The sequence below is a fragment of the Pollicipes pollicipes genome, unplaced genomic scaffold (assembly GCF_011947565.3).
Source record: "Pollicipes pollicipes isolate AB1234 unplaced genomic scaffold, Ppol_2.1 Scaffold_4740;HRSCAF=5597_pilon_pilon_pilon, whole genome shotgun sequence".
NCBI classification, from domain to species: domain Eukaryota; kingdom Metazoa; phylum Arthropoda; class Thecostraca; order Pollicipedomorpha; family Pollicipedidae; genus Pollicipes; species Pollicipes pollicipes.
The window spans coordinates 40,028,258-40,049,995 of record NW_023596545.1 but is presented as its reverse complement, the minus strand read 5'-3'; positions in this window follow the sequence as shown (position 1 = coordinate 40,049,995).

Genomic DNA, 21,738 nt, shown 5'->3' with positions numbered 1-21,738 from the left:
ATTTCTTTCCTTTATGGATGCCTTTTGCAAAACAAATGTCGAGCTAAAAATATGCAGTTTTCCTAGGTACTGCTGAGCCAAGAATTCTAATTTTGCACAAAAATCATATTTTGGTCTCAATTTGTAGTAATATTGTGGACAAGCTTATGCAGAAAGAGGCCAAAATAAGGTCACCCAAGGACATTGAGGTTATTTCGTTTACCTAAAATGATATAAGCATTTCTAAGGACAATGACTTCTGTCGTCAGTTGTTCAGTGCATTAGCGAGGAACATTAGTTACGTAGATACGACAGTCGTATTAGCCTTATTCCTCGGAAAAAAACAGGGGAATAAAGACATAGTTAGGTAGATATTTCGGCAACACGCCTTTCTCGGAACAATAGCAGAAGTTAATTCAAAATTGGCTGCCGGCCATCCTCCTCGATTTTTCGGGTTTTTGTTTTTAAGGGAAGGCCACAGGTTTTGGTGGAAACCAACACCCGGGCGATTAAACAAAGAGCAATTGCCAGCCATTACCAAGATACAGTGCTTGCCTAAGAATGCCCGGACATGCGTGGGCATGCAAACGAATTCAAGCAAATAGGCATCACGCATCACGCTTCATTCGAACATACAAGCGAGCTGAAGCAAGCAGGCATCGCACATCGCGCACCAATTATGCATGCAAACGATTTCAACTCAACAGGCATCGCACATCACGCGGCAGGACTCACTTACGATTTATTAGTTAATTAATTACGTAAACGATTTAAACTAACACACGCAACAAATAAACGGACAAATCACGTTCGCATAACTGGCAATGATGAGCCCTGTATGTTAAGACTTGGTTGCCGACTTTTTATAAGAAAAGATTCACTTATGCTTCTATCTGGGTGGTCTCGTGCTCTGGAGATGACTTTGAGGTCTAAAGGGGCGTAGGGTCCATACTTTCCTTGATTTCAGCCTGAGCGTGTGTTGCCAAAAAATGGTCACCGAAAGGGGTATTCCCTGTTTTGTTTCTAGCGTCCCGTAGGTGTTCATCATATCTCAAACGGATAGGGTGCATGAACTCCCCGACATAGACTATGTCCCTCCCATGTTTTTTTCACACAGTTTACACACGATTTCGTTAACCAGGTTTTTTTGCGTGCAAACCACTTGGAACCCAGAACCGCATAAATGAAATATGCTGTCAATTGTTGACAAGCAAATGCTCATCTTTGTAAGGTAACATCCATGTAAAGTAAGCTACCTTACATAGATGAGCATTTGCTTAGGAAAATCAAACACATTGTTAAAAAATCAAAACTGCGCGTACGCGTAGCTTGGAAAGCCGACAAGAGGCTTAGGATGTCTGTGGTAAAATCTTCCATCTCAAGCCCTAAGTGCCCGGGTGGCAACAGATGTCATTTATGCAGTTCTGGGTTTCGAAGGGTTTGCACGCAAACAAACGTCATTTACGGAGTACAAAGGAGGGACATAGTCTATGTCGGGGAGTCCATGCGCCCAATTCGTTTGAGATATAATGAATACCTGCGAGACGCTAAAAATAAAATAGGGAATACCCCTTTCGGTTACCATTTTTTTTAGGAAAACACGCTCCGGCTGAAATAGAGGGAAGTATGGTTCCAACGCCCCTTTTAGAGTTCAAAGTCATCTACAGAGCATAGGACCACCCAGGCGGGAAAATAAGCGAATCTTTCTTATGAAAAGTCGGCGACTTAATCTTAACACACAGGGGTTATCATGGTCATTTATGCGAACGTGATGTGTGCCTCTATGTGTGATGTGTGCTAGTTAAAATCGTTTGCATCTGTAAGTGATTCCTGTCGCGTGATGCGTGATGCCTGTTCAATTGAAATCGTTTGCATGCATAATTGGCGTGCGATGTGTGATGCCTGTTTGCTTCACCTCACTTGCATGTTCGAATGAAGCGTAATGCGTGACGCCTATTTTCTTGAATTCATTTGCATGTACACGTATGCCCGGACACTTTAATTCTTAGATAGTCACCGTATCTTGGTAATGGCTGGCAATCCCTCTTTTTTAAACCCCTGAATATCGGGGTCCAGGAAAAACCGTGACATGCTCTTTAAAAAAAAACAACTGAAAAATCCATTAGGATCATCGACAGGCAATTTTGAATTCACTTCTGCTGTTGTTTCGGGGAAGGCATGTTGTTGAAATATAAACCTAACTATATTTCTATTCTCTTGGTTCTTCCGAGGAACAAGACTAATACTATTGTTTTATCTATGTGACTTCTGCCGTCAGTAGGAGAGAGGCTAGATAAGCAGATGTGCCGTGTAGAACCACTTCTATGTCGCCTTTGTGAAGCTGATGGCGCATTACTTCATGTATCAACGTGCCAGTTCTCAGTTCGTTACAAATGCATTACCAAGCGTTGAAATGACTTTGTATAACGTATACAGCAGCCATGTAATTTTAGGCATCTGATAATATATTACGCTCCTTTTTTGACCACAGAAAAGTATTGTGCTGGTAACTCAGAATCGGTTAACATTACCTTGACCTCAGCGGTAACCTGCGTCAGCCTAAAACTCCGTCTGCTTCAAACATTTGCTCACCGCTTTGACGATTGCATTGAGCCAACATAGCCGGCAGTCAATTGGTAACAGCAAAACTTTATTTCGGCCGCGCCTGGCATCATTTTGGCTTCTACCATATAATCCAGCTCGCTCCATCGTGAGTCTGGGTGACGCGTGCATTTAGCCGGGACGCTATTGTGATGCAATTAGGTGTGGTCCCATTCTGAGGCCTCGCTCGTTGATGGAGTCGGTCCCCTGCCTTTCAGAAGGTCCTTAACTATACGCGCTGTTCCCCTCCGCCTCGCTTATCGCGATACTGTCACATCCGGTCTTGCGGTCGGCGGGTACGTGCTAAGCTACCTGCAAGGAGCAAAGACTTCGGGGTGTTAACGATAGCCCGGAGGAAATTTCTGTCAGCAGCCTATGCTGGAGCGCACCACGATCCTTCCATGTTGCGTCTGCCCCTGTCGGTAGGTTTAGTGATGGTAGTGTGTCATGCGGCTGCTCCTCGACAAGAGACTGGCAATTTTGAAATACCTGATACCCGCCAATGCACGCTTACATGTCGCCCACGGATGACACCTGGCGCTTGACCTGACACTCACAATTCTGACACCTGCCATCAACAACACCATTCTGACACCTGCCGTCAGCGGTGGCTTGCCCGCCCCGATCACTGATGTAGTCTGACCTGCTGTATGTCATAGATGGGACCAGCTGCCGTGGAGACGCGGTCCCGGCTGGCCGCCGCCTACGGCAGCCAGCCGGCTACCTCCGGTACGGTCCCTCAAAGCGGCCTGCCCCGTGACCCGGGCTGCTGGCTGACTCAGCACGCCTGCAGGCCGCGTTGTTTGTCGCTGACGGAGGTTGTCTGGCGGTCGCGTCGCGCCCAATGACCGGGCTGCAGGCGAGGAGGCCCGAGGGGGGGGGGGTAAAATGTCTCAGTTACACGAGGTTATGAAAAGGCCGGCTCACGCTGCCAGGGACATCTCGGAACACATCTCTGCGCGTCAATTCCCACGAACCCAACCCACAGAAAAGCATCAGTCTTGACCCCGTCTGGGTCTGGCATGGGTCAGCCGACCCGCTGGCTGTTTTGGATCAGCCCCTGTGCATCTCCCCGCTCGGCGTGTCTATGCGGCGTAGCTCATGCCGCGGCCGCGGGGAGGGGAAGGGTTCAGCTGCATTGATTGACCGGGCGGGCCGGCGGTCGTCTGTCCGGCCGTCCAGTTTATGGCCGTGGTTAGACGGGAGGGCGGGGGGGGGGGGGAGGCGGCGAGGCGCGGTTGGCCACCTGGACATGGCGGGGGGCAGAGCAGTGGGGCTGTTCCGCTCACGACTGGCAGTCATGCGCGGGCAGGGGCGAATCCAGCGTTGGTTCTCGGGAGCCGAGTTCCAGGCGTGACACGAACGGGTTTACCCGTCGGTGTGGCTGACTCTACCGTTTAGTGGCTGGCGTCATGAGTGTCACCATACGGCCGACTGTGACGCCTAATATGCCCGCCTGTGGGCATTGCCACGAAAACATCATGTGACAAAACACAATGTGGAAAGGAAAGAGGGGGAGTGATGCGGATTCATCAGATTGATGAGTTGGAGTTGTGAGTTGGAGTTGGAGTGTGTGCATTAAACCACAACTCGCAGGAGTTGTGGTTATGACCACACTCCAGTGTGTCTTGTCATGCCATGCAGGGCCGCCGGCTGGAGCTGTCGGACCATGCAGTATCGTCATCAGCCGCTGTTGAGCGTCAGACCGCGCGTGACGACCGGCACCAAGGCCACTGTCGGCGGGCCTTCATAAGCAGTGGGTTGCAACTAGAGCTGCCACTCTTTGACCTTTCGAACACCCACACCCCCCTGTATCCAAATTTGAAAACCCTCACGCACCCCGCATGGCAAGCCTTCCCCAAAAAGCCCGCAGGCTTGTAGGAAATTTTCATACAAAAAAGAAGCTACTTATCTGCACAAAAAATATATAATAAGATGTCGCATTGATCATTTTTGCTGTAGGTGTGCAATGCATGACATGTCATGAGTAGATAATCCATGACATGACGTAGCTTCAGGAGTAGAATATCATAGCTTAATAACTTTCCAACCTACGGTTAACATAACTACCCCAAATTTACATTCTGAGAGAGTGAAATCTCAACACAATGGTGAGAACCATTCTAAAACAGCCCGGTATTAGAGTTAGATTGTGCCATGGGAAAATTCTGCTATCCAATTAATAGGCTTCAGTTCCAGCCCCAATCAAAAAAGTTTAGCCGCTTGTCCCTGTTTAGCTCAGTGAAAGCATGTTTGCAAAACTAAGCTCATGAATTGTGCATACCATTAATAAAATAAATCACAGATCACAGGCAAACACACACTGGTTTACAGGCATAGGCGTATGAACGTTTGAAAAATTGGGGGGGGGGGCAAGCTCAGGGTGTGCTTCAGAAACTTTTCCTGGAAAGCAAGTCCGATGACCGGGGTGGGGGTAGAGATGCAGTTTGCCATCACTCTTTTTTTCAAAGGTCATGGCCGCTATGCTAGGCTAGATTTACATCTAAAGCTGTTTCTTACTGGTGCCCATTAGACGCATAACTGTCATTCGGCAAATAAGGCTACCCAGCCTCCCAAAATCATTCGTCCATTTTAACATTGTCGTTTCTGGGGAGGCGAAATCCCTCTAGCGGGTAAGCATTTTGGAGGCATCTGCCTCCACAGAGTGGATGCCAAAACACGACCTGGACATAGGATAGTGGGAATTTCGAGAGTGAATTGATGGCTCACAACGTGCCAGACTTTTCATGCGCCTTGATTTCGCTGGTTTCTTTTCAAAAGATAAGACTTGTCGCAGCATTCTAGGCGGGAAACAAATTCGGAAGCTTGAAATTGCCAAAAACAATGTGAAAAGACCGTAAAACTGGAGATTCTCTTTTAAGAACCACATAATGAAGGCCTGTCTGTCGTAGGTTTATTATCTGGACCCTGCTTCCGTCCGCCGTCGGCGGCCACTGCCCCAGCCCGGCTGTCCCCCGCATGACTGACTGTGAACTGATCGCATGGCTGCTTTGTCGCATATTTCTGGATCAGCATTACTATCAATTGGTGTGTGAAGCATTTGTTGGACACCTGTATCAGTATTTTTCCCCCAATTATCTTCCCTCACACCACACCACAGCAGAAAAATAGCCTCCGGGAAGCTGCCTACCTTAGGTATGAATCGGCCCAACGGACATTTAACTGCCCATCATTCAACGTGGACGACTTTGTAAACCGATGAAATTCAGAACCTTTGTCAGAATTTTCATCTGGATCCTACAGACATTAAGAACTTCGCGAAAATAAACTAGACCGATATGTCTGATCAAAATTTGAAGATAAAAATTTGATTGCAAATCGAATGGTCCACAACGTGTATTAACAGACCAAGCCATGCTTGCCTGGAAATGTTCACTATTCGGTCAGAATCTATTAGCGATACAATTCAAGCCACGCGCTTTTCAACATGCGCGCCCTCAAATCTAAACAACAAAAACCTCCACACCAGGCGCTGCAGTCTCCATAGTCCACGTGGCGTTAGCCCAGCGGTTTACTTGTAGCCTTGGCCTACTGGTGGACGAAAATGATCACACTTATGAAATAATTACCTTTTAACACATTACCAGATTAGTAATACAAGTTACGTGACGTAAACCGCGGGCGTTGCAGTCTCCGTAGGCTGCGCTGCATCGGCCTAGCAGCTAATACTGAGCCGTGGCTAACGTTTGGACGAAAATGATGACGCCTCTGGAAGCTGTATTCTTGAACGCTTTATGACATCACATCTTACATTTAGAAGGCAGTCTGGGCTCATATTTCACGTGTGCGATTTTTAGACTGATCATAAGAACGGATTGGCCCTTAAAGCACTGCGTAATGCAGCTGGTATCTGGTGGTAGAACTGGAAGAGTAAGGGTAGATTCTCTATTTTTCGTGCTTCTGTAACTATTAATCTGTCCAGAAGACAGACTAACACGGCGCCCGCCGTTTGGTGACACAGTGACCGACGCCGTTCGGTTTTACGGAAGCTGCAACCCAGACCATCGCTGTCCTTGCTCTCTAGGTTGCGGGCGGACATGTTCAAACCTTTTGATGCACTTTTCACTAATCCATTCTGAAAAATTGAGCGTTCTTACGCAAACATGGGATGGCCTTACATGTTTTTTTTGAAAATTCATTTCGACCTACTCTATTCAACAATAATGAGACCTCCACTCTACTCCTTATTTATATAATGAGACCCCTTATTTCCCTCCGGGCAAGGGGCCCCTTACGTAGAACACCAGGGGTACATTGCCGTTTCCGATCAAGAACTTAAGAGCCACTCCGCCTAGTCGCGAAGTGTCATCTGGCTGTCGTTCTAGCGACAGGGAGCAGGATCTCCTGGTCCATCCGGAGGCCAGATGAAGGATATATCATCACATTGTTCAGAAGACCCCCCAGACACAGAAGGCCTTTTGACTCGCGCAGTTGGCCCTGGATCAGCACAGGAACCCTCGCTGACGCAAAAACATCCCTGATCGCCGTAGGTGGTTCAATAATTGTCACATAGACTCCGGTTTCTTGTTTTTGTGTTCTCTGGACATATTGAGGACTCCCTGAACGTAGATTGTCGATAAAATGGGGGTCCCAAGTTTGTATTAGCATAGCTAATCCATGCTCGTCTTAAAATGTTTGGAATTCAGTCAGAATTGATCACTATAAAACTATGTACCATGGTTTGAGCATGTGCGCTCACAAGTCAGTACAACAGCCTCGATACCCGGCGTTGCAGTCTCTTTTGGCCGCGTGGCGTCGGCCCTGTGGCTGTAACACTAAGATGTGGCCAATGGGCTACCGAAAAAGATGACGCATCTTGAGAAGGATGGCTAATCTAGGTTATCTAGTTTTTTTACTAGATAAATCGGTTTTAAACTAGATAAATCGGCCCATATGTTGAATGTAGTGCAAAAGTAAGCCTCACACAGCCTTAATCTCAAAGGGGGGGGGGGGGCAGTTAATTCCGCTTGTAACAACCATTACATGGCTACGGCTCATTCTATCCGCTTCGAAGCCGCCATTTAGATGTTGCGGTTTTGTTGTACGTAAAACCTGGAATGAAGGTGAAACAATAATAACCTGAAAATACATGCGACCTGATATGATGACCAACACATATAATGACCTGAAACAATAATAAAGTAACATTTTAAGTCAATACAGTTACTCACTCTTTGCGGACGCGCCCCTGGCACATCGTGGTCTGGTCACATTCTGAGCGGCGCCACAAGAGACGCTCACCTTCAAACGCCCCGCGGCACAAGGAATGTCATCACGAACGCCATCTCTCGCCACCATCTCGCGCCACGAACAGCTCCCTTTATATTGTGCGCCATCTATCACTGAAACGATGTCGCCTACGAACGGCAGCCACACTGCTGGCTTAACACCTTTAAAAACACCTCCAAATTGGGGGTCCATGGCCTCCCTGACTCCCCTCCCTGCTCCTACAACCATGTTTACAGGTACATCTGATGGATACCACTACACAGTACATGTTCAAACAGTGGACACCACTCAATATCTGGATTGAACTGAGAGCTTGGTCCCGTATTGCAAGTCCAATACATGGCTGTGAAATCCACGAAAGCAAACCAGTCCAGTTTTCAGTAGCTTGGGCCATATCCGCGAACTCTGTATTGTCACACAGAAATGCTGTCTTTTGTTCGCATTTTCGTAAAGGTCTTGACAACGATTGAGCACGCAAACATACGAGATTTTCGTTTGGAGGTGTTTTTGAGTGCTCTTGAGAGTGGAAACAGCAGCTTATGATCTTTATGACGCGTAAAACATATTTTAATCACTCACGGGCGGTCCTGGGCACCCAAACTGACCAACTGTTGTTGCGCCATTTCTGTCTCCCCGGTCGAGTCGCAGAAGAAGATTCTGCACCTCCGGGAAGGATTCTATGTGACGTGCGATAAAATATTTGTCGTCCGGGTCACTGCAAGCACCAAGCGACATGATATGTGGGGTATGACGTCATGAGTGACGTCGCCAGCAAAGTTTCTGCGTCGTGCGGGACGCTGCGAATACACCCCAAATATCACGCTTACTTTCTGTTGTTCACCACGTGGCATGGCAATACTGAGGTCAGTTGGGATTCTGGTGAGCAGCGTCAGACAACAGAGTGCATTGAAAGGAAGCACTATGTGGGGGGGTGACGATAAGCTTCCGTCGTAGCCCATCTTTAGCATCACTTTTTCAGTCGTGGGCAGTGTGTCATGCGGCGCTGTTGATAGCTGCAGACTGGGTCATTTTCATCCCCCAATGCTCACGATAATTTGCTGTTCTTTCCAGTGTATATGTGTAAAAAATTAAATGTGCTCGGGCCAAAAACCCTGACAAACGCACAAAGTTCACACAATGGTACATGTGGACAATGCCATAAAAAGAATGCCACCGACGTTCCCTTCTCCTCAATTTAACAACACCTTATATTATAAACCGTTTGGTAAAAAAGAACGGCACAAGAAATACATCACGAAAAAGCAGGCAATGGGACTGCTTGAGTTTACAAAACTTTTTGAGAGACAATGTCTGGCGCAGCACTGCGCCATAATTGTAAAGAAACGAAAAATTTTACGTCACATATAAACATCACCCTACCCTGACGTCGACTGCGGCACGACATTCGTGCATTTGGAGTGAGATTTCAGCCATTTATGATTGGAAATGAAAGCGAGAAGGCTCCAATATTGTCCCCACCATGTTTTAATAGTCTTTGACATCTCGTTTCTTATGTTCCATTGTAGGGAGAGCATTGGTAAGGCGCCTCCTTAGCTTGTACATTACTAGGGCATGTGGGCACGTACGGAAAGCAGCAATAGCAAAATAAATGCAGGCCAATTCTTGTCGCCATATGGTGCACCTTTTTTTGCCTGCCCCAGTTCCAGAACTGTGCCAACATACTGTCAACACAAAAAATGAGCTGACGCAAATATGAATAGGCAGGCTGACTAACGAAAGCAACGCACTTGGTTTGGATAGCCTAGTGGAAAAGACCATTCCCAGACGAACTATGTGCTTGTTTTAAAGTCCGTGCTCAACTTAGAACTAATTGCTTCTATTCTGGGAATAATGGATTATCGACCGAGTGTCATCGGGTGGTGAAGGTTTGGTGTCGATCTGTGCCATAGGCTGGGAACATGGGGTTGTCAACAGGCTTTGTCGACCGTTTTAGTCGCGGCCCCGCTTGCTCATGCCCACGTGGCGTGGCCTTGGGCTGCATCAGCACTCGCCAATGCGCAGTTCATTCCAAGGAGAGCGGCTTCAGGGAGTGGACGCTGCCGCGCTGCTGGTGAAGAAGAGCTGAGCGAGCGCCCGAGTGACGAGTTGTGGAAGAGCTGGGCCAGCCGCAGAGCAGAGCTGGTACGTACGGGCATCATCCGTGCGTGTGCGGGCCTCGACCTCAGGGGCGTCCGGTCGGGACGGGGCTGCTGAGGCAGGCGCGCCTGAGAACGGGCGCCCGACGGCTGCGGCGCTCCCCGGTGACAGTGCCCCGTGTTTTCTGGTGAAGCTGAAACACTACTTCGTGTTCAGCTTTAGCAGTGGTGTTTGTATGACGCCTTGGCTGCTGCCAAGCAACATGTTCATACACCGTGAAGTATATATTTGCGAATTAAACACTTGTTCCTTTGTCCTATTGACATTGTAAGCATTCAAGTTATGTGCGGCACGTTTCATTAAGTTCGTTCATGGGCCCCAGTTTTTTCGTCCAGGTTCTCGCGGCAAACTGAAGCGTTAATGTGCCAGAGACGGGCGAGCACTTTCTCAGTCTTTTTGCGCAACCAATATGAACATACGCCGGTGACTTGTTTCGCACACTCAGAAGACAGTGCATCCAGACATGCCGCAGCTCCTGTATCTCAGGTGGTTTGGCGTCGGACTCTGGGACCAATCTGTGCCAGATCTGTGTGATCGCGTCTCAACAAGGCGTCGCAACAGGTCACTAGCTGGCAGCTGGCCAAGACCCGCAGCGGCTGAAACAGCGGCGGTCGTGCCATGGCACTGCGTAGCGTAAGATATGGTGAAAGCCAGCAGCACACGGAAGTCGCGTCCGCCGCCATGAACTCTTAAGACTCCGGCTTAGTGAGTCGATCTGTTGTGTGGATTAACTAGACTTGAACGCAGACCATTGGAAAAAAAAAGATCGATTTGGCCTCGACTTGATCTCGAATAAATCCGTCTCCGACTCGGTCTCAAGAAATACGGAAAACTGGAACACGGGCAAAATGGGCGTCTCATTGAAGCTTCAGAATAGCTCAACGGTGCATTTGAATAGCGGACTGCGTGCTGTGTAAGCGGCAGTTTAGTTTGATGTAGAGTTGAGTTGGGTTGAGAGAGCAGAGTTGGGCTGTTTTGATTGGGTTGATCGTTGTTTCACATGGTTACGATAAGGGCTGACTGATTTGGATGGGGCTGAATCACTTTACAATCAGGCGTCATAGCAAAGGGACACAGCCACTAGAGCTTCGTGAAGGCTGTTAGCACGTGCCTGCAATTCGAAAGCTATTCCACTGCTGGCTGGGCGAGACAAGAGGTAGAGGTGCTGCCATCTATGAGGTGCTGCCCCCTATGCCACAATGTAGTGCGTTCAGGTCGGTTTGGGAGTAAGCCTGAAGCTTGCTCCCCGATTTCCCTTTGGTAATCTCTGTGCCTGCTAATCTGCCATGATAAAGGGCTCTTAGGCCAAAAATAGCAGTCACATCAATAAACCACAGCCTCCGAATTTCCCTAAGATCAATTGAACCACTCTGAGCACTGTTCGGCAAACGGGCGGCAAAGCGTTAAGCAGGCGCTTGCTGAGGATCGGGATCGCAAGCAAGATGAGGAAGCTAGTAAGTAAGCTATCGGGTATTAAGGCGCGTCGGCTGCATGTGTGCACAAATTTTCAGTTTTTGCCTTTTGGGAAGTCCGGTGCCCATGCAAAAATGAAATATAACGTTACGCGAGAATAAAACAACTGCTGGCGGAACGAAAAGATCCGTTAATTTTTCTAGAATGAAGCAGTGAGGATACATTCGGATCTTGATCCAAGTATATCAAGCTTCCCGTTGAAGCTATTAGAAATTTCTGAAAGAAACTGCCAGCTTTTCAAAATAAGGCGCTCAAGAAGATTTGACGACCGCGGGTCTTAAAATCAGAGCGTTTAGTGCATTTTGGCCGCTGCAAGAGTCTAACTACCAAAAAGTGTGAGTGCACCTTTTCAACCAAAGCGACTCTGCCACATTCATCCAGCGGCAAAAGGTGCCGGTTATCTTATGCTGTTCTTGCATTGCTCATGCCATAGGCCGTTCGCTTCCAAATGCTAAAGGGAATGTTCCACATTTGAAGATATTGATATAAGCATCAGACGTGATGGGGAAAGCTGACTTGTAACCATCGGTAAGGTTTAAAGGTTCAAAAAAGACCCTAAGTAGCAGAAGTTGAAAGTTTTTTTTTAATCGTCCCCTTACGTCATCGGTTGATGCCATCGTGGAATCGTTTTGTGACAACAGCAATGCCTGGCAGCATCTGGCAGCCAGACCTAAAGAATATCTCGAAACGTACAAAACTGACGCCAGCCGGCCATTCTCATCGCGAGTGCTGTGTTGGGTGGCGGATCAGTGGATGGGTTGTTTGTGGATTTTTTGTCTGGGTACTGGTCGTAAGAAGAGCTTTGGTGGACTGGTTGACATAGGTAACGTAGCGTTCGCCAGCTTTTATCGCAGATTATTAATATCAAAACACGATATACTGCAAAGACTGTCATATGGTGTCATGAAAGTCTTATCGACAACTGCCAAGGACTGTTGACGATGTTAATGCTGTTTTGGCGACACATACTTGCCTGCAGTGCTATAGTCCTGACATTGATATGTAAGGTGCACAGTAGTAGTACTTTATTATTTCTTACGACGTCACTGGTAGAAATGTGAAACTTTTACTTCCTTTACTTCTCACGACATCACAAGGATTCACAAGCTACTTATGATGACAACATCGAAAAACAAGCAGGTGTTCGTAATAACACGTGTCCTGCCTCCTGCTGATGACGTCACTTGGACGAATGAATCAGTCATCAGTTGAAACTTCCAGTGAGACACGTTTTTCGGCTGTGTTTTTCTGCTGCTCACGACGTTCTGGGAGACTGTTACGGTGAACGTGCATGTACCCACGTACTTGTGGTTTGCATTCTCAAGGTAATGCCATTTGAAAAAGTATAAAAAATGAGCTGCGTTTTACCTGCTGCTCATGACGTCACGTGACACGAGTTATGGTCTTCGTTTCGTATCACTAGGGAGCCTCATAATGGCGAAAACCACCTTTCCCAGCAGGCTTCCTTAAGAAACTACTGCAAGGAGGTACACGTGATCCATGAACAAACCGCATTCAGGCATGTCCACACTGAGTTGCCAATGAGGACGGAGAAAGGCATGAACTGACCCGACGTTTTCGGCTACTGGCAATATCTGTCTCTAACAAACATTCCAAAATAGTGTCCATCGGTGGAACCACCGACGGACACCACTTGGACACGATTTAGATGGTAATGGTTTCTCCTAGACCTGAAACGCGGGTTCCGTGAGTGTCATGGCACCCCACCATTAGACATTTTCTGAGAATGCAGAGCATTAGCGTTATGGCGATGGATGGAAAGAATCGACTACAGTTTGACGAGCACCCTTACTCTCTGAAGCGTTCCTCCACCTATGTTTCGGGTGCCAACGCCACACCTTGTATTACATTTGTAGCCCAACTCTTCAATTTACCTTCCGGCCGTCTGCCATGAACTCTCCAATTTCAATGCGTGACGTTTGCTTTGCTGCGTTGGAAACGACTGGAGGGTGTTTTAAAATCATTCCTGAACAAAATGCCTTTTAGGTGAGTCCATTTCGGGTTCATGATATGGCCACTGATGGACATAATTGTAGTTTTTACCTTTCGGCCGTCAGTCTTATACACCCATTTCAAACTTGCCGATATAGTGCTCTTTAGTAGCGTTGTTAGTATGAACAGGATGTCGTTCCATTAAGCCAATCCAGAATTACCAATAGAGTTGTTTATAGGCATAAGCGGGCTCTACATTTCGGCCGCCAACATCTTCTCATCATTTCAAACATGTCAAAACATTTTCCATCGGTGCTATCATCAGCGGGTACCTTTTCAAAAGTGTTTATAAGCAATCAAGATGTGCAATCCTCGACAGATTACTACTGCACACCACCACGGACTATGTGGCACATACACACAGCGTACATTGAGACTGACACAGTACCTAGTCGTCTGCGAGCATGAACAATTGTTATTTTGCAGCTATCGGCATATATATCCCATCAAGCTTGTTTATCTGACAAATAAAGGCCAATGGTTGCACATGGTGGAGCAGAGGAATGAAGATATCTTATGGAAATGTGCCTAAGGCTCCTATGCCGAGGAAGATTCCAGTGCAATGGCATCCCCACTTTCTGAGAACGTAGAGCATTAAAGGTATGGAATTTGATGGGAAGAATCGCCAACAATATGACTAGGGACACCCTCCATTTCTGAAACGTTCTTCCGTGTCTGTTGCGGGAGCCAGCGGAAGACCTTTTATCCCTTTGTATCCAAACTCTTCAACTTAACTTTCGGACGCCTGCTTGACCATTTGCACTGCATTACATAGCTTTGTTGCATTTGGAGACCACTGCAAGGTGCTCCAAACGATTCCTGAACCTAATGCCACTAGCGTGACCTGGGCTGCGGTCTCCATTTTAGAAATAGGGACATGACTAGGACCTGCGACTTATATTGACTGGGGCCCCATGAGTGAACTAACGGCCTACTGTGTCGGTCAGGGACTCACCGTGACGTACAGTGAAACACTGTTTCATGGTATTGGCATAAATCCGCAGACACACATTGTTGCAGGCTCGCATGCGGTTAGGCATTGCAACGACCCAAATGCACGCTGTCGTTTTGTGTCTTATAAGCCGTGGCACTCCCCTGCAATAGTCGGCCGAGGCTAGCATGTTGTTATTGTCCTGACCACGATGCTCGAATTTCACATCAGCACATGTATCATGGCATCTGCATGTAACCGCATACAAAGCGTGTTTCAGTCTCGCACACGGTTACGTATTGCGTCGGCTTCAACGCACGTTGTTGCGATGTGCCCAGTAGGTCGTGGTGCTCCCCGGGCGACCTGCTAATGATGGAATACTTAAATTGCCCCATCAAACAGAAATGGTTTCCGATTATGATCGCACCGATAACAACTAAACTGCAGCGTTTGATATGGGCAGACCATGCTGACGGCCGATACGTAAAGACCTGTGTTTTAAGCCTATCACCGGCCCTATTGGTAACTCTCGCTCTTCTGTGTGGTTGTTGGGATGTTTAGCGCTTTTCCGCGTGTGATATATGACCGTTGGATATGATTTTTCAGGTAAACATACCTTTCATGGTATAAACATTTAGCCGCATGCACACCGTGTTTCACGCTCGAGGGCTCGTGTGGGTATTGTGTACGCCTTAACTCACGCTCTGGCCATGTGCCCTAAGGGGCCGTGGTGCTGCCCGTGAAAAGCTAACCGGGGTTAGGATATTTCAGATGCCATTTAAACAGCTTTAGAATGATGTCCACTTGTCGTTGTACCTATGGAAACTATATTGACACATTTGAAATGGACAAATGATGCTGGCGGCTAAATCGTAAGGAGTTCGCTTTACGCCTACCATCGGCCCTATTGGTAACTCCGAGTGGGCACACCCGAATGATATTTTCTTCAGGAAGGATGGGTCTACTGTCTCCATGATGATAGCGAAACTGTATGCATAGTTATAAGATGGTGTTGCTAGTGATATCATCAATTTAAACTATACTGCCACGTTTGAAATGGACAGACAATGGTAGCGGCCGAAACGTAAAGTGTCTGCTTATGCCTATCAACGGCCACTGTTGGTAAAATCGATTGGACTGATTTCAATGCAAGTTTAGTCATGAATCATTTGAACCTCCATTACTTTCTAAAGGTAGCAAAGTTAGGTTATGGAGTCACATTGGACATTTCATGACAGGCGGTCGTAATGGAAATGAGTATTGGTACGAAATGGTGAGTTGGCGACCGGCGCTACCAGCCGGAAGTGGATTTTCTTATTCATTTTCCTGTACTGACGTAGTGTTTTCTTTGTTTTGTAAGGTGTGACCAACGCGTTTTATGGTATATACACGTCACCGCATGCAATCCTTGTATCAGGCTCGCAGGCGGTTGGGTATTGCGTTGGCCTAAACACAAGCTGTGGCTTTGTGCCCAATAGGTCATGGTGGGCCCCCAGGAATAATATCTCGAGGCTGCAATGTTTTCAGGGTCCTGACCATGATACATGAACGTTCAAATGAAGACACATTTTATGGTACATTGTGTGGCGAAAACAAGCGAGTTTCGGCTGGCAGGCTGTTATGTCTGACGTCGGACAACTGGGCACATGGCACGCTGCTCCTATTTGCCCAGTTAACACCGCTGGTCCCCGGGAATGACCTGCTAACAAGAATGTATGAATTGTCTTTTAGACAGTTTTGAAAAAGTGTCGGCTAGTGATTTCACTGATGGAAACTGAACTGACACGCTTGAAATCGGCAGATAATGTTGACGGCCGGATCGCAGAGTCCGCTCATAGCTATCACCGGCCCTATTGTTAACTCTGCTTTTCTTGTGTGCTCGTTGGGATGTGTGCTTCGTTTTAACATGTCATATGTGACTGTTGGACTTGATTTTTCAGGTAAACATACAGTTCATGGTAAATACATTTAGCCGCACACACACTGTGTTTCACGCTCGATGTCTCGTGTGTGTATTGCGTAGGCCTTAACGCACGCTCCGGCTATGTGCCCTAGAGGCCGTGGTGCTGCCCGTGAAAAGCTAAACGGAGCTAGAATATTTCAGATGTTATTTAAACAGCTTTAGAATAACGTTCACTAGTCGTTGCACGGATGGAAACCATACTGACACGTTTGAAATAGGTAGATAGTACTGGCGGCCGAAACGTAGAGTCCGCTCATGGCTATCATCATGGCTATCACCTATGGCTCATGGCTATTGGTAACTCGGAGTGAACTTAGCTCAGTGACGTCGTGTCCAGGAATCATCTGGAGCGACTTGAAGTACTTTACAAATGCTGTTTATAAAAGCTATGTCATACAGTGAAATTCGAGGCTGTGCGGGAGACAGCCGAAAGGTAAATGGAAGAGCTTGGCTGGAAATGCAATATGTGGCCTGGCGCTGCCTGCCGAGAGCTTAGCGGAGGAACGGCTCAGAAAGAGAAGTGTCGCCCATACTCATTTTGCATTTAATCTTTCCATTGGATCCCATAGGGTAAATCTCAACGATGTTGGAAGGGGAGGGGACGGAATGCCATGAAACGTAGAGACCCACGGTTCTACGCTTGCAGCCCAAAAGGCACAACCTGATTGATTTCTCCGTCCCAAATGTAATGGCTTCTCTTTCATGTCATGCGTGACTATTACACTAGATTTTTCAAGCAAACACACGTTTATGACATCCACATATAGCTACATGCGAACCTTGTGTCATGCTCACAGGCGGTTAGGTATTGCGTCGGCCTGAACGTACGCTGTGGGTTTGTGCCTAGTAAACAGTGTTGGCCCGCAGTGGTAATCTGCCGCGCGATGCATGTTGCATTTGTTCTCTAAGTATTTTTTAGCGATTTCATCTTCATTCAATATAATTCAGAATTCAGGAATTTGTTCAGTGCATTGGCGAGGAACATTATTCACATACATAAGACAGTAGAATTAACCTTATTCCTCAGAGGAAAACCAGGACAATGGAGAAATAGTTCGGTTGATATTTCGGCAACATGCTTTATCAAAACAATGGCAGAAGCAATCTTCAAATAGCAATAGCAATAGGAATTAAAAAACGAGAGCAGTAGCAAACTTCTGCTACTGTTTCCATGGAGGCATGATGCCGAAATATCAACCGAAAGCTATCTCCATTGTTCTGGTTTTTCTCCGAGCGATAAGGCAAATACTATTGTCTTATCATCATACATCTTTGCGGATTAAGGGCTTCTTATATTTATATATGTTTGCGGTTCCTCACTGAATAATGAATGGCGCATGACTTTAACTTGTTATTGAAGCATATAGTAATATATATATACATATATATATATATATATATATATATATATATATATATATATATATTTGTATTTATATCTATATTTTGCTTAAACTTCAGATCAACACAATATTTAACCGCCTGCAAGTCTATAACGCATGAGACCTGTTATATTATGCGTGTGTACCATAAAGCGAGTGTTTCTCCTCTAAACAGATCAAATGTGATTGTTGCTCATGATGACGCAGAGAAAAACAAGACTTGGGACGTGGGAATCAACAAAAGTGTGTTTTGCCCCAAAGGCGAGGGAACGGCGGTTACATGGGTGTTGTGTCCCCCCCCCCCCCCATTCCGGGAATGTTAAGCACGAATCGTTCGAGTGCAAAATAAGTTTGGGAAACCGCCACCTTTCTGACACGCTTCTCCGCCCATGTTTCGGCTGCAAGCACAAGTCGACAAAATCACTTTTCCAACCAAACGTTTCTGTACCCTTACCAAAACTTACGCCGCTTGCAACGAAATTCAAATTTTACTACACGACCGAATTTTGCTGCGCTTAAAATTTTTCCCAAATGAGTCAAAATGATTGAGGAACAGCTAAGTCCACTCTGAATTTCCCTCCGGTGCAATCGTTTGAGGACACCATTTTGAAAGTTTCGAGGTAAATTAAATATGTACATATATATATATATATATATATATATATATATATATATATATATATATAGCCACTCAGCAAAAAACATTTTCAGACAGGCGTGCCACATACTTATGTATGTAAATGCATTTCGCTACTCAATGAACATGTGGCTACGTCATGCATTAGACTTAGCGTCAAGGAGTGGTCTAGTGCCGGCCTAAAAGGTCACCGTAGTTCAAGTGAATTGCATTCCGGTTAGAAGCGTCCCCGTTAGCGAACGGTGCCAGCATTGTGCTCTTGTGAAACTTTTCGAAACTGCCTCTTCTTGCTATGGCATGCACTTAATGCTATTGCTGCATTACGTATTCGCGATGATGCCTCATGACAAGTTAATTGTTATGTTGTTGATAATTGCAGTCATGGCAGGCGATATATTCGTTTCCCTCCACATTTGCTTGCTCCATACTTGACCTCACCTAGATCTCGCCTCCAAAGACCAACCCATGCCTCAAATCGCGATCTGCCCGTGGTCCGGTGCCGACCAAGGTACCGACTGGCTTTGACGCTTTTGAAACTCCTCCCGCCCCACCAATTAGAACATCTTCATCCACGCGCCAGACTGCACGCATTTGACGACAGGCGAGTTGGCGCGAACGAAAATGGCGCGAACGATCAGCTGATCGGCCAAGGCCATCGTTCGCCGTAACAGCATAGGCCAGATTACGGTGAACCCGGCATCGAATGAGACCGAGGGATGTATAACAATGATACAGGAATGTATAATGTGGATGAGATAGCAAAACTTTTGCATAAGCACAGTTCGCTCTGTTTTACGAAGTCTTCAGAAATGGAGGAAGCGGCACCGTATGCTCAGGGCAGGGGCAGCAGAGAGAAGTTTTGTGGTACTTATTGCAAATTTTCTTGAGATAGAATGCACGATAAAGTAGGCCTAAGGCGTCTAGCAGCGGACCGTATGTAGCAACAACGCGTCAAATGCCAGAGTATTGTAATACTGTCGGCATTAAGCATGATGCGCCACAAAATAGGGAGCGAATGGTACGTGTCCGTTCATTTTGAGGAAGCGTGTGCTTAGAGACTGGGCGTGGAGAGGGCAGAGACACCATAGGCTGGTGCACGCATGTCTCGTGCTGAAGAGGCACCAGTTGCCTAAGACGTAGAAATAACACTGTGGAATATGTAAAGGGGATTTTCAGCTATAGACCCAAATGGTACGCAATCAGATCAACACGAAAAAATTTATACAGGGGCTTATGCATGGGGGCAAATGACGAATGACGAAAAATGGCTAGTTACGCATTGAGGCGGTGAAGCGTGCATTGTTAACCGGCCCCGAATTAAGTTCTTAACCTTGATTTGATTTGTGTTAGGTAATTGCGAGTTCAGATGGCTCATCACGTGTCTAATAGCCTATGCACAACCGAACATTGGAATGACGAAAATGGCTGTACGGCTGAGGTCTGACGAGTGGCCAATTATGTGGTATTGCTCGTTGTGTACTGTTAATAAATTTTTATAGTGTTGATACCCCATGTTGATGGCTGGACTGCCATTATGGAGTATTTTACTTTTCAGCACCCTTTGACTTCCAACGCAACGACAGCAGAGATGAGGTCAGCCAATTGACGACATTGCGAAGATCATTAGCGTGATGTGTGATGGGGCATACAGAGGCGTATGGTCCGTGTTAGGTCCAGAGCAACATGAGAACACCATTGCCACTGACCACCTACAACACTCAAACCCGTATTGCACCAACGCACTGCGAAGCAAGCGTGCAAGTTCTGCGAGATTCGTCTGTCTGTCGTCAAAAATAACGCTTTGCCTAGACATCTAGATATACATATATATATATATATATATACATATATATATATATACATATATATATATATATATATATATATATATATATCACTACACCGTGCTACTGCCGTGCTAATGGGTACATTAACATTCACGTACATTTCAGTATTTAATGGGTGGCCGTAAATATTTATGAAGATGAGAAATTAATTCACAGAGTATAATGATGCTGAAGTCTGGAATGATGTTGAAATAATCTTTAAAATGCTTGGAGAACGAATGCCATATGCATCGCTCGGCAGATTACTACCGCGGACCAACACTGTTTACTAGGCACAAACCCATAGTGTACGTTCCCGACGCAAAACCTAACCGCCTGCGAGCATGACACAAGGTTTGCATGCAGTTGTATGGGAATATCATGAAACATGTGTTCGCTTAAAAAACATAATGTAAAAGTCACGCATGCCATGAAAGAGAAGCCATCACATTTGGGACGGGGAAATCAGTCACGTTGTGCCTTTTGGGCTGCAAGCGTAGAAACGTAGGATCTCTACGTTTCATGGCACCCTCCCCCCCCCCCCCCCTTCAAGGATTGTTGAGATTTACCCTATGGAAACCAATGGAAAAATTAAATGCAAAATTAGCATGGGCGACACCTCTTTCTGAGCCGTTCCTCCGCCCAGGTCTCGGCAGACAGCGCCAGTCCACATATTGCCTTTCCAGCCAAGCTTTTCCATTTACCTTCCCGCCGTCTCCCGCACAGCCTCAAATTTCACTGTATGTCATAGATTTTATAAGAAAAAACGTTTGTAATCTACTGCAAGTTGCTCCAAATGATTCCTTGACACAACGTCATTGTGCTGAGTCCACTCCGAAATACCAATATAGTGATAGCCATGAGCGGACTCTTTCGTTTCGGCCGTCAGTACTATCTACCCATTTCAAACGTGTCAATATACCTTCCATCCGTGCAACGACTAACGAACATTATTCTAAAGCTGTTTAAATAATATCTGAAACATTCTAGCCCCGGTTAGCTTTTCACGGGCGGTACCATGGCCTCTAGGGCACATAACCAGAGCGTGCGTTAAGGCCTGCGCAATACCCACACGAGCCATCGAGCGCGAAACACAGTGTGTACGCGGCCAAATGTATTTACCATGAACTGTATGTTTACCTGAAAAATCAAGTTCAACGGTCTCATATGACATGTTGAAACGAAGCACACATCCCAACAAGCACACAAGAAAAGCAGAGTTAACAATAGAGCCGGTGATAGCTATGAGCGGACTCTGCGATCCGGCTGTCAGCATTATCTGCCGATTTCAAGCGTGTCAGCTCAGTTTCCATCAGTGAAATCACTAGTCGACACTATTCCAAAACTGTCTAAACGACAATTCACATATTCTTGTTAGCAGGTCATTCCCGGGGACCAGCGGTGTTAACAGGTCAAATAGGAGCAGCGTGCCATGTGCCCAGTTGTCCGACGTCAGACATAACAGCCTGCCAGCCGAAACTCGCTTGTTTTCGCTGTACAATGTACCATAGAACGTGTGTTTATCT